The 16,666-nt window shown below is 46.6% G+C and overlaps 1 protein-coding gene across 2 annotated transcripts in view; it reads left to right on the top strand.

Annotated features, from left to right (window-relative positions):
- Positions 1 to 16,666, top strand: part of LOC138447793 (tetraspanin-1-like) — an 861,729-nt gene that overhangs the window by 212,863 nt on the left and 632,200 nt on the right. The window contains exon 2 of one of the 2 annotated variants that reach the window (XM_069604146.1): positions 12,225 to 12,269. The exons of the other annotated variant lie outside the window; for it this stretch is intronic. The gene's annotated coding sequence lies outside the window, so the exon portion shown is untranslated. The remainder of the gene's footprint in view (positions 1 to 12,224; positions 12,270 to 16,666) is intronic. 2 annotated transcript variants of the gene reach the window in all.

The raw sequence follows: 16,666 nt of genomic DNA on the forward strand, positions 1-16,666 counted from the left end.
GTAATGCCCCGGTGATTTCCCATTGACAAGCACCGGAAAAAAAACATGACTCTGGCGGTAGCCTGCCATTTTTACCGGCACAGCTACCACCGGAGTCATAATGAGGCCCACTGTCTCTCAAGCCCTGGTTCTCTCTAGGTAGGATTATTTGTATTTGTATGTATTTGTTTATATAGGGCTTTACACCAAAGCGCTGCACAATAGAACAACTTAATACATAAAACATAACGATATCACGATAGAAGCAAATTACAAAATTATTGCAACAACCTCTTTCTAAATCTACCTGCTTCTACTCTCCACCCTTTGCAACTCATCCAGAACAAGATTTGTGAGACTTGTCCTTGGTCACAAGCCCTGGGATCGTATCTCTCCAGGCCTGAAATCTCTTCATTGGCTCCTAGTGGCTGCAAGGATTAAATTCAGGACCCTTTGCATTTCTGGGGCCTGGGTCCAAAATACCTTCAACTGTCCCTCCGTAAATACCTACCCTCTCGAGCTCTTCGCTCCTCCACCTCCAACTTCATCAGGGTCAGTTGTTTCTCAAAGAAACAAGCTGGGGGTAGATCTCTGTCTTCGGCTGGGGCTTTCTTCTGGAACAGCCTCCCTGCCACTCTGAAACTTGAGGAGAACCATCTCCAGTTCCTGAAGCACCTCAAGACCTTCCTCTTTGCTTCTGCCTTTGCTCCTCCTCTCCCTTGCTGATCTGTTCTGCTTCGGCATCGTGCACCTGGTTACCCTTCTGATTTCGGGCCAAGGTACTCGCTCACCCTGCCGCAGACTCACACTGCCTCCTGGCAACCCTTGCACTTGGGTCTGTATCTGGAACCCTACAGTCCCCCCCCCTTTTTTCCTGCACTTATTGACACACCTCCTTGTCGGTGCCTTAATCCTAGCACTTTCCACTTGCAGGTTGCACTACCATTGTTGTTTTGTTTATTCCTTTGCTCAGCACTTTCCACGTCTTCCACCCTCCTTGCACTTTCCCCCTTGCCTCTCCCTTGCACTTGCATGTTCTCAATGTCACTGGGCCTAGTAAGATTGCTGTTTTATTTGTTCTCCCTTGTTCCTCTCTCTTGCTTCGTCGCGCTCTGAAACACTTGTGTATGAACGCAATACAAATAAAATATCAATATCATTCGCTACACATTGTTTAGCTTTAGTTGTGAGGGCAAGGATTGGTTTTGGACGCAGTCAGATTCTTAAGTTGAAGTCTTGGACTCAGACGTACCTTAGTTTTGTTCAGGTAGGGAAATCCCACCTTAGCATATGGCAAGTTTTTAACTATCTTGACATTTATTTTAATAAAGTGTTTATTTTGAAATTTGAATCTGTGTCTGTGTCTTGCTTCATGATGCCTTCACACGGGGCATAAGGCTGCTGCGGATACAGGCGTATCCTCCTTGCTTGTCTTTCTTGCGCATATGGGGGCATCTGGTAGTTATATGCAGGCGCTGGCCTCCTCCTGCACTCCCACAAAAATCTTTCCATCCTCCCACATGTCCAACGCTGCCCCATACTCCCTCTCTTGAGCCCATTCCTCCGAAGCCTCCCCTTCCTCCTTGGGACCCTGCAAACCCACCTGCCTCCCCCCAACTCACCCACAGGTCAGGTCTCAGAACGCTGCAACATACATTACACACAAATTAGACATGAAAATAAATAGCAAAAGTAACAAAGAAAAACCGGAACCTAGATTAGGCTAATACAGGATTAATCTATACAAAAAATAACTCAATCAATTATAATTCATAAACTAGTATTTGATGCCAAGACTTCCTAGTTTGTTGCAGTGACTCAAAAAGAATGGAAGGTTACTTCTGCCACAGCCAATGACAATACAATCTGTATCGTTTGTTGAGGGCCAGTCCTTAATTTGTACCCTCCGAAGAAATCTAAGATCATGGGTTCTAATGCAGCTCCCCCCAGATTTTGACTGCATCCAGGCCAGGACTTTGTCCGGAAGTGCTTCTCTCAGCTCAGGTCTTTCCTGCTTATTCACATTTGTGATAATAATATTTCTTTGATCTGGCACAAGTCCTTTTAAATATGCGTCCATAATCTTTGGCATTAGGGACTTTTTGATCCCTTCAAGAGGGGATACCATGATTATCAGTGTCAGTCACCCTAGGTGTAAACAAATTAGCAGGATTAGTGATAACACTACTGGCTGGAGGAATGGGTCCAGATAGCAGAGTCATGCCAAGGCCTGACCTCCTCAATTCGGTATGATCTATTGGAGGAACATTAATTTCCACTATAGGGATAGTTAGTACTCGGGGTCGGTTTGGCAGCATGCATCCACGCTACTAGGCACTGCCTGTATACGGTAGAGGTCCGTTTGACATCATCTGTCTATCCTGTTCAGCTGAGGTATTATCCACTCAAAGGAGTCTACCCAACTGTGGAAGTCTATAACATTGTTACATTGGTTCCAGTCCCAAATGATCCTTTCCTTGATGACCTGCCATTTTCCATTGGCACTCATTTCCTTCTCTCCCATGTGGGAGTTTACAAGAGACTCAGAAATGACTTACTCCATACTCTTGGATGCAGATTGCATTGCCTTACTTGCTGCTAAAGCTAGGCGGACAATTTTTGTCAGTTTGGGTATCGGGACTCCCCACCTCAGTCCGATTAGGACAGTCAGTCTGGGGGGGCTCAGATGGCTCTTCCAGACCACGTAATTGTTCCATTGGGGTCTTGTTTTGTTTTATTAAATCCGGGCTCATAGGCAGGGAACCTATAAGGGACATTAATCATTAGCAAATTCACTTCTCTCCTTTTGAGACCGCTGTTTCCTTTGCGAGGATATGGCCAGAACCTCCAACATGCGTTTAACACCTGGGGTGGATGGCCCACTGTCCAGTTCCAGGGACGCTTGTTCTGGGGATCTCACCTCACAATCCTCAGGTCATAGATCTTTAGTTGTCCTATAGCTCACAGTTTTAGGTGTTAATAGGGAGCAAATATCAGCAGAACCCCTCGTAGATTTTAACGTTCCTGCTCTAGTAACCAGCGTTATATCAGGAGAGACCAAACTACCGCGGGGTAGCTGCCGTTAGATACCCCTGCTCACCTCCCAACAGGTGGAGTGATATGGCTGATACAGGGGGAAATGTACAGAACAATAAACCCCAACTCAGCCAAGCTTTGCTCTAATTCCTCAATTTACTATAGCAGGGGCCCCCGACTATTGGTACATAAATCGCCTGCAGACACCTCATGTTCACGCATGGCAGGAAAGTTCAATACAGTATTGCTCTCGATAGGATAGAGCGCAGATGTCATGTACACTCACCAGCAGCAGGGACCCACCAAAATACTCTGCTTCCGCTCACCTCCGCTATACTCGACTGTTCTTCTGCCAGCCCTGCGCCAAACAACAGGCAAGCCGCCCAGTCAAGTTCGAGGATCCATCCGTGTCTTTCCAGTGGACGCCAGTTAACTCACTCAGACTCCTCGACTAACAAGCTGCTGCCTCCAGGACTGCTAGAGCAAAGGACCCAAGACCGGCAATCCACACCGCCTTGCGGCAGCCTACGACTACTTACAGTCCAGTTTCCATCCGCCATAAAAAAAGGAAATCACAATCACCACACAATGCAAAGACACAATATAGAGATTAACTAAATGTCTGCGGTTGAATTGTTGAAACCCACTGTTCCACTCGTAGCCCCCTCCCCATGCAGGTTCCATCCGCACTTCGTCCTGGACTACCCTGTGCACATTCTGCAGCGCAGTTACTACCGCCCCTTCTACTGAAATCGTTGCTAACTTCTTTTGTGCTAGTTTTGCTTCCTCTGTTTGTATTCTCTGTGCTGTTTCCTTTTCCTTCTCCTTTAGCCATTTGCAATGATGTATAATTATGGACTGTGTCTCCACCCACCCTTTTGCCTCGATCCCCACTATCTTGCCGTGTCTTCTGCACCTCCTTGGCAAGCCCTTTTTTTTACCATGAAATAAAATAATGGGAACGATCGATCCTCGAACTCACCTGTTTCCATCCTCCACATCTCTTGCATCTGTAAAATATACTGGGCGGGATCCCCATCATGCCGCACTGTATGCTGCATTATTGACTGGACGTTCTGGTTGTCTGGGTAGGCGCGTCGCACCCCTGCCCACACCTGAGCCCTGAGGTCATTAAAGTGTGCCCCATCATGAAGGTTGTCCCCCAGCCGCACCCTGGGGTATCCTAGCATTGGGACAAATACACTTTTCAAATTACCCACAGCTAGAGTGATGCCAGCTGTCTGTTTTTTCAAAATGCGTAAATCCATTTCCCTGCCCCCGCTGTAAGGTGTATGGTGCGATTGCTACCGCTCTTATGCGCCATATCGCGCTGCACCTCATTAATGCCGTTGCAACCGTGTTGTGCCCTTGGTCACTCATAGACCACAGTAATTGTGTTGTGCCCTCTGGTCGCTCATAGACCACAGTAATTGTGTTGTGCCCTTGGTCGCTCATAGACCACAGTAATTGTGTTGCGCCCTCTGGTCGCTCTTAGACCACAGTAATTGTGTTGTGCCCTTTGGTCGCTCATAGACCACAGTAATTGTGTTGTGCCCCCTGGTCGCTCATAGACCACAGTAATTGTGTTGTGCCATCTGGTCGCGCTTAGACCACAGTAATTGTGTTGTGCCCTTTGGTCGCCCATAGACCACAGTAATTGTGTTGTGCCCCCTGGTCGCTCATAGACCACAGTAATTGTGTTGTGCCCTCTGGTCGCTCTTAGACCACAGTAATTGTGTTGTGCCCTTTGGTCGCCCATAGACCACAGCAATTGTGTTGTGCCCTTTGGTCGCTCATAGACCACAGTAATTGTGTTGCGCCCTTTGGTCGCTCATAGACCACAGTAATAGTGTTGTGCCCTTGGTCGCTCATAGACCACAGCAATTGTGTTGTGCCCTCTGGTCGCTCTTAGACCACAGTAATTGTGTTGTGCCCTTTGGTCGCTCATAGACCACAGTAATTGTGTTGTGCCCTTTGGTCGCTCATAGACCACAGTAATTGTGTTGTGCCCTCTGGTCGCTCTTAGACCACAGCAATTGTGTTGTGCCCTCTGGTCGCTCTTAGACCACAGTAATTGTGTTGTGCCCTTTGGTCGCTCATAGACCACAGTAATTGTGTTGTGCCCTTTGGTCGCTCATAGACCACAGTAATTGTGTTGTGCCCTCTGGTCGCTCTTAGACCACAGTAATTGTGTTGTGCCCTTTGGTCGCTCATAGACCACAGTAATTGTGTTGTGCCCTTTGGTCGCTCATAGACCACAGTAATTGTATTGTGCCCTTTGGTCGCTCATAGACCACAGTAATTGTGTTGTGCCCTCTGGTCGCTCATAGACCACAGTAATTGTATTGTGCCCTCTGGTCGCTCTTAGACCCAGTAATTGTGTTGTGCCCTTTGGTCGCTCAACACAGCAGACTTAGCAGCTACTCTGCCTGCACACTACCCAAAACTAGAACTCTAGCCATCCATCTAGATACAGGACTCTCACACACTATACAATGCTCCTTATACTATCCTATCTAGTATACCTGGCCTCCTCACTCGCCCTATTGGAACGACTCATCATGTCGCCTCTTACAGCAACCACAATACAACAATCCACCATACAATGTAACATAGCCGACAGAAACCTAAGACTACGAGCAAGACTACCCAGAATCTTTGATCCGCTCATCAAATACGAAACTAACACCATTCGAGCCAAAAAGGAACCCACTCGCAAACCTTTCACCCACAACTACATTAAGCACAACAATTACCAAACAAACAAAGAAACAAATGCCACTCCTAATGCAGCAATAAATACTGTTACACACCCTAACCGCACACCTAAACTTAAAGGAGCCTTAATAAACGCTAGATCCTTAGTCGCCTATGCCATAGAAATATCTGAAGTCATCTCGACAGAAGACTACGACTTCCTAGCCATTACAGAAACTTGGCTGCATGAGGCATCAGGCCCAGCACTATCCCTAGCTGTGCCCAACAATTATACTATCCTCAGAACGGATAGGTGCGGAGCTCGAGGTGGCGGACTAGCCATCATCGTCAAAACTAAACTTGGGATGAGACTCACCCCCTCACCAACCATTGAATCTTGTGAGATAATGTCCACCAAGACATCAACAGCTAACTCTCAAACTCTTAACCTTCACTTGATATACAGACCTCCAGGTCCTATCAAGAATTTCATAGAAGACTTAACTACCATCCTATCAGAAAACCTCAAAGATACTACTCAATCAATACTACTAGGTGACCTCAATATTGGCTTCAATGACATCAACGACTCACAAGCCACAGCAGCATCCAACACCCTAACAGAACTGGGATACACCCAAAGAGTGTTTGAGCCCACCCATATCAAAGGGAGAACCCTTGATTGGATTGCTGACCACAACTGCAATATATCTACTCTCACCATCTCACCCCAAATCTGGTCAGATCACCATCTTATCTCATTCTCCTTGGACACCGTCACCCCTAAACTGCAACAACTGTGTGCACCACCCGCACTTACCAGAAACAAAAAAAACATGACACTAGACAAACTACTCCCTGGCATCATGCCCACCTTGGACGCTTTACCTGATAACCTTAACCCTAACAGCCTAGTGGAAGAATTTAACAACATCATGAACAAAACCCTTGATGACATCGCACCACTCAAGCTCAGAAACAGCAAACCACAGAGCCACCTGAACAACTGGTTCACCCCTCTCCTAAAAAATCTGAGATTAGAAAAAAGGAAATGGGAAAATACGTGGAAAATTAGCCCCACTCCAGAAAATAAACTAAAACTAGTTAATATCTCCTCTCATTATAAAAAAGAAATCATCTTAGCTAAACAAGAGACCTACAATAACAGAATTACACAAGCTAAATCAAGCACAAAAGAACTGTTCGCCATACTCAGAGAACTGGAAAACCCAATAACACCTCAAGATAACTGTCTTAAAGACAAAAAGTGGTGCTCTGAAATCCAGCAAGCTCTCTCTAACAAAGTCCGAAACCTTCAAAAGAAAATAGAACTAAAACGCGAGACCTTAGCATCCAATATATTACCGCCTACTAAGACACTTGCTAACTTCAAACCCACTACGCAATTCCACTTCTCCAAAGTCTCCATACTAGAAGCAGAAAAAGTAATACTCGGCCTAAAACCGTCCAACTGCAAAGGAGACCCATGTCCAGCACAACTCATCAAAGATGCCGCACGAGATCTAGCACCATTTATCACTAAGTTAATTAATGCCTCCTTTACCACAGGCATTATCCCCAGTAACTTAAAAGAGTCTTGGGTGCTCCCACTCTTAAAAAAGGCTACTTTAGACCCCACTATACCCACCAATTATAGACCCATCACTACGGTACCGTTCCTTTTGAAGATACTGGACAAGGTGGCATATATCCAAATCCAGAATTTCCTGGAACAAAACCAACTATTAGGCTCCCGACAATCTGGCTTCCGCCCTCTTCACGGCACAGAAACTGCACTGATTGACCTTAAAGCCCAAATAGACAAAGTACGAGATTCTGGAAAACCAGCACTCCTCCTGCTACTAGACCTATCGGCCGCTTTTGATTTAGTGGACCATAAAGTCCTATGTAACCACCTAGATTCAGCAGCACACTTCTCCACTGAGGCCATAGCATGGATACAATCCTTCCTTAGTGACCGCACCATGAGGGTTTTCTCACCTACAGCAGCTGCAGACCCCATCCCTATTACCTGCGGTGTGCCACAGGGATCGTGCGTTTCACCAACGCTATATAACATATTCACTAAGCCCCTGTTTGATGATTTGGACCATCTGGGTATCACGTATACTAACTACGCTGACGATACCCAGATCCTCCTCCCACTCACGGGGGTTTACGAAAAAGATCTAGCACTGGTGAACAAAATATACAGCATCGTTCAGGCATGGATGGCAACCCACGGCTTATGCCTGAACGATGATAAAACTGAGCTTCTCATCCTAGGCACCGCACCCCTCATCAATAAACTAAGCACAAATTACTCTTCCTTTATCATAGATGGGAACTGCATACAAGTTGCTAAAGAAGTTAAAACATTAGGGATCTACCTTGATTCTACCTTATCATTTTCCAAACAGGTAAATTCCCTAGCTTCCTCAACAGCCTACACATGTAAGCTCATTAGAGCAGGAAAACAATTCCTATCCCAGCACAGTTGTCTAACACTAGCCAGAGCCCTTATCATCTCTAAACTAGATTATTGTAACGCACTGTACATAGGAGCCACTAAATCCATCATCAACAAAATCCAGATACAGCAAAACAAGGCCCTCCGAGCGGCTTTGGACATCCCCAGGAGAGAACACATTACAGAAACAAGAAGGAAACACAAATGGCTCTCCACCCATGAGAAAATCAAACTTAAAACTGCATCTCTCACATACAAATCTCTACACAACAAAGCCCCTCAATACCTTAAGGACAGATTCACCAGATCACACTCCACAAGACAAACCAGACTTGCCTACACCAATCGCCTCCAAGTACCTCGCTTTAAACTGACCACCATAGGCGGAGCTAGCTTCCCAGTCAAAGCTGCTCAATTGTGGAACGAATTACCCACTACCGCGAGGCTAGAACATTCTCCTTCCAAATTCAGGCAAATTGTAATTAACTGGCTGACGACAGCTATTGCTAATTGAAATTATGATAATGCTCACGCCTGTTTTGCTACACAGCATCTATACTATATGATTGTAAACTTGTATTGTAAACTTGCATCTGTAACTTGTAATTATCTGTAACATGTAACTGTAACCTGTAATTTATGCTCTAAGCTGTACATCTTCTTACTTCCTGCGCCCTTATACCCCAGGGTCCGGTGCGCATAATAAATACCAAACAAACAAACAAACAAACAAGGGACAGCAGTACCTTGATCAAATTGTTCTCGTCCATGTGCAGCCATGGTACATACTGTGCCTTCCCTGGTCCTTTATGTAACAGGGGGACCAGCACTCTGACCATATTTTTCACCTTCCTTTTATCCATCTGTTACCTTTGGCCATTGCCATGCACCTATACCGGTTCCTTAACCGGTACAAGCTTTCCACCCGTGGTGTTATCACAGGCGGATCCTCTTCCACCTTGTCCACTGTATCCCACTGCTCATCCCCTGGTATTCCTCTGTCCCTCTCTTCCGACTGCACCGTCCCATAGTCCAAACGTCCTGCCCGCTGTCTTCCCCGTCCCCTGTCCTCCTTTTCGATATGTACATCTTTGAGGGCAGTACTTTAGAGTCAGAATAATATGTACCCACCCCCAATTCGTCCATTGCAACAGGTGCTTTCTGTCCATCTCTCCTATCCACCCTCAACCATGCTAACTCCTCCTGGGTCCTCTTCAGTGCCTCTTCCAACTACTTTTGTGGTTTACGATCCAGGCTTCCTTGCTCTTGTTCACGCAAGGCTGTAGAAACTGCTGGGTTCAATGAAAGCACAGTTCACTCTGCATTCTTCTGTTGCCCTCTCTTTTCTCTGTGCACTGCAAGTTCAAATGGGCTAATGGAGAGAGAGTGCAGCAGTAACCATCTCCAATACTAAAAGTGCCAAAGACCTGTGTGGGAGTGCTAGACAAGGAACGTTCTTTCTTTTTTACATTACTCCAAACCAGTGTCCATGCAGCTAATCTTTGCATTTTACAGACACTCATCTTACAAATGTCTTACTTCAGTGGTACACAAAAATGCTGTACTGCTGCTCATTTTATGTCTTGGGTACAAATAACTTCTGGTGACATTAAAAATGTTAGTACAACATTTCTAATTTTTAATTAGCAAACTTTGCTGGTCAATTTTTGAAACATAATGTATGCCTTGCTGTGAAAATGGAGGGGGCGGAGCGCTGGCAGGCAGAGGGACATAGATTGGGTTTGTGTATCCTGAGGTGGCGTGCATGGGGTAGCATCCTAATGGGGCTGCTGTGTTTCTTGTGACGACTGTGCTGTTGGTGCTGTTGCTGCTGGGGTAGGGAGTTCCTGAATTGAAGGGGCGTGGTCTGTGTCGGTGCACACAACAAATGGGATCCGGCCCCTGCCTTCACACAGCCAGGCGGAACATCCTCTAAACCCTATATCATCTTCCACAATTCCAACACTTCCTCCCTTTTTTCACCTTCTTCCCCTTCTACTTTACTACTAAAAACATGTACATGTAACCTAGTACCTCTTTGTTATTCGTCACTTGTTCTGTACAGGGTTTGAACATCCTCCCCTCTTGTCTCAGCCACCCAATCCCGGTGGTACTTCATTATCTTCTCCATGTACAGTGTCAAAGCTGCGCACCTATACTCTAGCAGGGTTTCTGGCTCCATTTTAGCCGCTGTGCCACTACGTTAATTATATAATTTGTACTTATTCAGATTCCGATCCATCGTTACCTTATCATCCCGCTACCCCACCCCTTCCCATTCCCGATACCTCCACCTGCTCCCCTCATCACACCACGCCACCCGTTCACCCTCATTCTGGTCCCCATACCAGTACGTCTAACGCTCTCTCGCACGCACCCCACTCACACCGACTCTCGAATGTACTACACAACAAACCTGGACCCCTCCTTGGTCCTTGCCAACACAGTAACAAAATCAATGAAACACTAAAATACTATGTTTCGTTCCCACGCCCCCTTTATATCGGCTGGGGAGATCCCAGTTCCACTCAATATACGGAGCCTCTACCCTTATTCCTCTTTTCTTCTTAGTAATACACCGCTGTCTTCTTCCCTCAATTGGCAAGGATCCTGTTACTCCCCTATTCTCTTTACTCCAAACAATAACACAAAAAAATCATAGAGAAAATGCCACATGGTCTTTCCACTGAATGCCCACACTTCAAATACTGCGTCACCACTTTCCTCCACATTCAACTAACAGTCGCGCTCATCCCTTTCCCCTTCCCACGTTTTCTCTCGCAAAAGATGCACTTGCATCTACGTGTTCTCCCGAATTCCTCTGACACAGGGTCCCATCAACGGCCTGCACAATCTGGGAGCTCCAAAGAACCAACAGGAATTCTGGTAACACAGCTGTAAAGCTCTCCAGTTCGTGCATAAGGGGACTGGTCTCTGCAGGTGGGCACAGCCCCTACAGATGTGCACTCAGGAATCCTCCGTTCTTGCGGAGGGTCTGGCATCACGTTGGGGTCACCAATTCCGTAGGGCAGACAGCCAGACAAATAAAGATAATTCCCTGAGGAAAAAGGCTTGGTGCACCTTTTGCAAGGATAACAAGGTTTATTTGGTATACAAAAGAAAAAGTGCCAGAGGGTAGTGTAGAACCCAACTGCCACAGAGATCTCTGGGTTAGTTCAAGCCAAAAACGGCATTGTAAGAGACAATGTCGTCACTCATGACGCAAACAGTATACAGTGTTCGTTCTTCACCCTCATAGTTTACCTCTTATGTAAATATTACCAGTCCCCTAAAGTACCTTGACCGATTGGCCATGCCCGATCAAGTCCCACAGCATGTGCTCAGTTGCCCCGCCACCTTGAGCTCCGAGTCTATGATTGGTAGTGATTTGTGAATGTTACCTTCCCCGTGTGCAGAATCACCTGATGTGCACCTGGTCGTTGACATGAGCACAGTGGATACCTTCGAGGTCAAAGCATCCCTCCAGAATTAAGAAGAGCTTTTCAAGATCCCAGACACACCAGGGCCCCAGCAATGCCTCCCTGTCGCAGGGCTGGCATGGCTGCGCCAAAGAATAAGGCAAAACCATATTAGAACCCAGGACTTTAAGCTTCTGCGAAGGGTGCAAGATAACTCCTAGTATACTAATAGTAATACAGACTGTATCATTATAGGGTGTGGCCAAAGTAATCTTCCATTGTTCCTTAGTCTATGTAAGAAGTTGGATAATATGTCATCTCACACTCATATGAGGATTATCTTGAACTGATACACCTGTGCACCCGTGGGATCTGTTAACTGCTGCCCTTTATACTATTCCTGCTGTTTGCTCTGCTTATGAATGTTTTGTTTTATTTTTCTGTTTGTTTTTGTGTTGTATTTTTTTATGTTGCGCACTGAGGCGTATGGGTGTGTTGCACTTTATAAGATATAGTATATAGTCGCTGACATTTGCAGTTACTGGACTTATCAAGTGGGTCTGTAGCCTTTCCATTTTTTGATTGAAGAGCTGTTGTCTGCTTTTTTTCTTCCTCTCTCACAGGTTTCTGCCGTCCCTGGGATGCTGAGCCGAGTGTCTTGCCTTTGTGTGAGTGGGAATGTCTCTACCTTTTGTGGTACTCTGAGTTGTGTTCTGCCTCTGAGAGCATATATCATTCTGACTGTATTTTTATCTTTACCTCCTGATCCTTTAATCCAGATCTTTTCTAAATCATTCTCCCAGGCATTTGTATGAGTAACTATCCATGATTCTGGCTGAATAGGGGCTGCGGGCGATTGGTCAGTTTGTCCTCTCTTCCTGTGGCATTCTTGAGTAAACGTTTAATGCAGGCTGCTTTAAACATTTTAACCAACCTAAGGCCCATATTAGCCATAATAGACACCCATTCGCAGTTTGGGGAAAGACGGGACTGTGACAGAGTGGATGGCAGAGGGGGTGGGTCGGGGGAGACCTGGCCATTTCTGGTAATGCATAATGTTGCCAGGCTTCAGCCAGATTCATATGAAGACCATGACTCCTTGATAAATAAATGTATCCATTGGATATGAACTGTTAAGGGGTGTGCCTCAATAATTCGAGGAGATATAGTGAAGTGCGTCTGCAAGAGAATATTTGATGGCAATGCCGATGCATGCAGATATTTTTTAATAGCGGGGTCTGGTAGAGGGACCACTCTCAATAGACTACAGAACTTACCCACTCATGGAAACAGCAATCACACTGAGTGAGTGTTTAAACCATAATATAGAACAGTTAACCCAAGTTAATCCAGTTAACCCAACACCAGGTACCTACAGGTGAGATCAGACCAGCCTCAAATGCAGCGAATGGGAAGTTTAGATCTACTCACGGGGATGACGATCTAGAGGGAGTCGATTGACCATTATTGAGTAATATGAGGAATTAACCATCTGTCTCAATCACTATGCTTTCTTGGAATATAGCGAGGCTGCATAAACACATGTCATCACCAAATTGGATTACTTCATTAGGCAATTCCAATTAATCCTGCTGCAAGACACCTGGGCAGTGGATCCATTGGATCTGCAGTGTTAGCAGATGTACTGCATTCCTGCTCACAAAAGCCAGAGGGGCCGATCAAGTGGGGGGCTACTAATCTGGATAGATTCAGCTTTGAATTGGAGGATGGAAAGTTCCACATCTAATTCAACGGATCTTCAACATCTATCAATACCAACCCAGAATGAAAAGGTCTCCCCAGTTTGGAAATGTAATGTGTACAACAGGCTTAACAGTATGTCTTGTATAAATTAACTATACAAACTGGTCTCAGCTAGGGAGGAGAGCAGTACTAACAAGGGCTTTACTATAGTAGCAGGAGATTATAACATGGGGGAGCTTGAGGGCTTGTGTCAGGAATCGCGGTTGGAAGTGCTGGAGCCGGTGGAAGTTCTGACTTCCCGGGTGAAATTTCTAGTCCTCACCCAACATGGCGGCTAAGCCTTTAAATTCAGGCTCCGCCCACAAGCCGGTGTGTTGTATCTGTGTTTTCTTCGTACATCGCTCCGTGACTTGTGCTTGTGTCATTCTTGCCCGCCTGTGTTTATACTCTCTTTCTTTCCTCCGCTTTCCTGTACTTCCGTCTGTGTTACCCTCCTTAGTATCTTTATTTCTACACCCCTCACTTTGCTTTCTGAGTCTGCCTTTCCTTCCTGCAGTTTCAGTCTGTGTATCTCTTTGCCTGCTCTCCAGCGTTCGCCTTCTGCCCCGCTTCGGGCGGCGACGCCTGCCGTGCACGGCGTACTCCGCGCCCTTTCCTCTTTTTCAGCTTTCACCTTCTGCTACTCGCAGTCGGCTACGCCCTCTCTCTCCGCGGTCCTCTGCTTTCTAGTTTTCTTGCTTCCTACCTGCTCTGTTCGTTTCAGGCAGCACCACTGCCTAGCCTTCTGTTTCCTTTTCTTTCACCGGCGACCGCCTGGAGTCCCAGCCAGCGATCCTCCAGCCTTACGCGGGTCCTCCCTTGACGGCGCCGGTAACTCATTGTCCTGTTCTGTGCAGGAAATCACTTGGTATCAGCCTTTTCTCTTCTCTCTCTGGTCCTGCTTCTTGCTTATACTTTTCATGTCTTGCTAGCGTTCCTGTGTACGTTTCCTCTTCCTTTATTCTCCCATTTCTCTCTCTTCTTTTATTCTCACTTCTCATCTTTCTTGCCATTGTGCTGCCTTTAGTATTACTTCTGGATACCCCGCCCTCTTTCCTTGCTGCACTGCAACTATCCCTTGCATTTTCTTACCGGATCCTACACCTTTGGATTGCAACTTTTGGACTCAGTCACACCTTTTTTTTTACTTTGGAGAATACTTTGACAGTCTGTGCCACCACATCATTGAACCCATCTATGGACTAGGGTTTTTTCTGCCTTCAGGCTTTTTCCCTAGAATTGAGGCTGGCCCGCTGGGATCCCCCTAGGGCAGGTACCCACTTCTGTCACGGTGGCCTCTGGCGGGGCCAGACCTTATCTACACGAGAAAAAGAATGTTAAAGCACCCAAGGATAAAGTGTCTACAAGGAAAGAGCGCAAGAAGACGGAGGCGGAGCAGCGGGTACTCACCTCCGAGGATTCAGGGGAGGAGAAGGGGGAGGTAGACTCGGATCTTGACAGCAACCATGGCTTCCTTGGAACAGTACCAGGAATTAGTTGCTGCAATGCAGAACCTTACAGCTGAAGTCCAGGCTCTAAGAACAGAGAATATTGCTCTCCGACAACAGATAGTCCTACACAGAGATGATCACGATGATCTACCGACTATGCCCTTCTCCTTTGGCAAGTACGAGGTCTTAAAGAATTCCTTGATGCCTGTATGGTATATTTTGCCTTTCGCCCCCATGCATATGAATCTGCAAGGTCAAGAGTCGGATTCATTATTGCGAATCTTACTGGGAACGCGCTCTCTTGGGCTACTCCGTTAGTCACCAGAAATGATCTCTCCTTGAACGATTATAATCGCTTCATAGAGGGGTTCAAGGAAAGGTTTGATAGACCAGAGGTCCTCTACTCTTCTCTAGAAGCTATATTGGATGTCAAACAAGGGAACACTGATGTCCAAACATGCGTTTCTCGCTTCCAAAAACTAGCTGCGAAGACAGATTGGCCGGATTCTGCCCAACAAACCATATTCAGAAGAGGTCTCCATGATGAGATCAAGGATGAGCTAGCAAGAATAGCTCAGCCGGTATCTTGTCAGGAATTAATAACTCTGTCTCTACAAATTGAATACCGATTGATGGAACGACGACAAGAAAGAAGGTGACCCAGAAGCAACCTTCCGACAATCAGTCTACCTTCTTCCTCACCTACAACCAGAACGGCAAATACTCCAGAAGAACCGATGCAAATTGGCGCTACCCGAGGACCACTTACTCCGGAGGAACGCAGACGGAGAAGAGATGCCGGCTTGTGTATGTATTGTGGATCCTCAAAACATTTATTAAGAGACTGTCCTGAAGTCCCTCCTCGGCGAAAGGAAAACTTCAGCCCCCGATCTACGGCAAGGGAAGTATCGGGGAAGCTGTCAAGTACCCTTGCAACCACTCAAGACCAATGAACCATTCGGAGGATAACAGTTTGATGGTGTTCCGGGTCAAACTATGGTTATCCGAGTCCAGTCCTACAGAGGTATTTGCCATGTTGGACTGCTGTGCAACAGGGAACTTCATGGATTCCAACTGGGCGAGAGAACATCAAATTACCACTAAACCTAAGACAACTCCCATTCCGGTGGAAGGAGTGGACGGTATGCCTTTGTCCTCCGGACCCATTATCACTGAGACATTACCTTTGAGGATGGAGTTGGGTTACCACCAAGAATACTTACAGGGTAATTCATAGAATTTTGCACAAAAGAGGCGCACGCGGCTGGTGCACAGTGCGCGCGTGCGAAAGTCTGCACCAGCCGCGTGTGTTAAAATCGATATCCGCGCACAGCGTATTCATGGATTTTAGCCTCCAAAACCAGCCGTGGCGCAGAGTGGCGCAGCGGCCCTGCAGCAGCGCCAGTTACGCCCCCAAGAACGCCCTTGCGCAAGGAAAAGCCATAAAAATTCCCAAATGCAGCGCAAAGGGCTGTGCTAGCCCTAGACCCGTATACAGGGCTGGCAAACAGCAAACGCCGAGCGGGGAACGTGTATTACTGGGGTGCGTGGGAAGTTCCACACGCAATTTCAGCAGGGTACGTGTATTTCTGAGGTGCGGGGAAATTTAACACGCGATTACAGCAAGGTACGTGTATTACAGGGGTGCGCGGGAAGTTCCACACGCGATTTCAGCAGGGTACGTGTATTTCTGGGGTGCGGGGAAGTTCTACATGCAATTTCAGCAGGGTACGTGTATTACAGGGGTGCGCGGGAAGTTCCACATGAGATTTCAGCAGGGTACGTGTATTTCTGGGGTGCGGGGAAGTTTAACACGCGATTTCAGCTGGGTACGTGTATTACAGGGGTGTGCGGGAAGTTCCACACGCGAT

Source organism: Ambystoma mexicanum, chromosome 3q (assembly GCF_040938575.1).
Source record: "Ambystoma mexicanum isolate Mex_15411 chromosome 3q, UKY_AmexF1_1, whole genome shotgun sequence".
NCBI classification, from domain to species: domain Eukaryota; kingdom Metazoa; phylum Chordata; class Amphibia; order Caudata; family Ambystomatidae; genus Ambystoma; species Ambystoma mexicanum.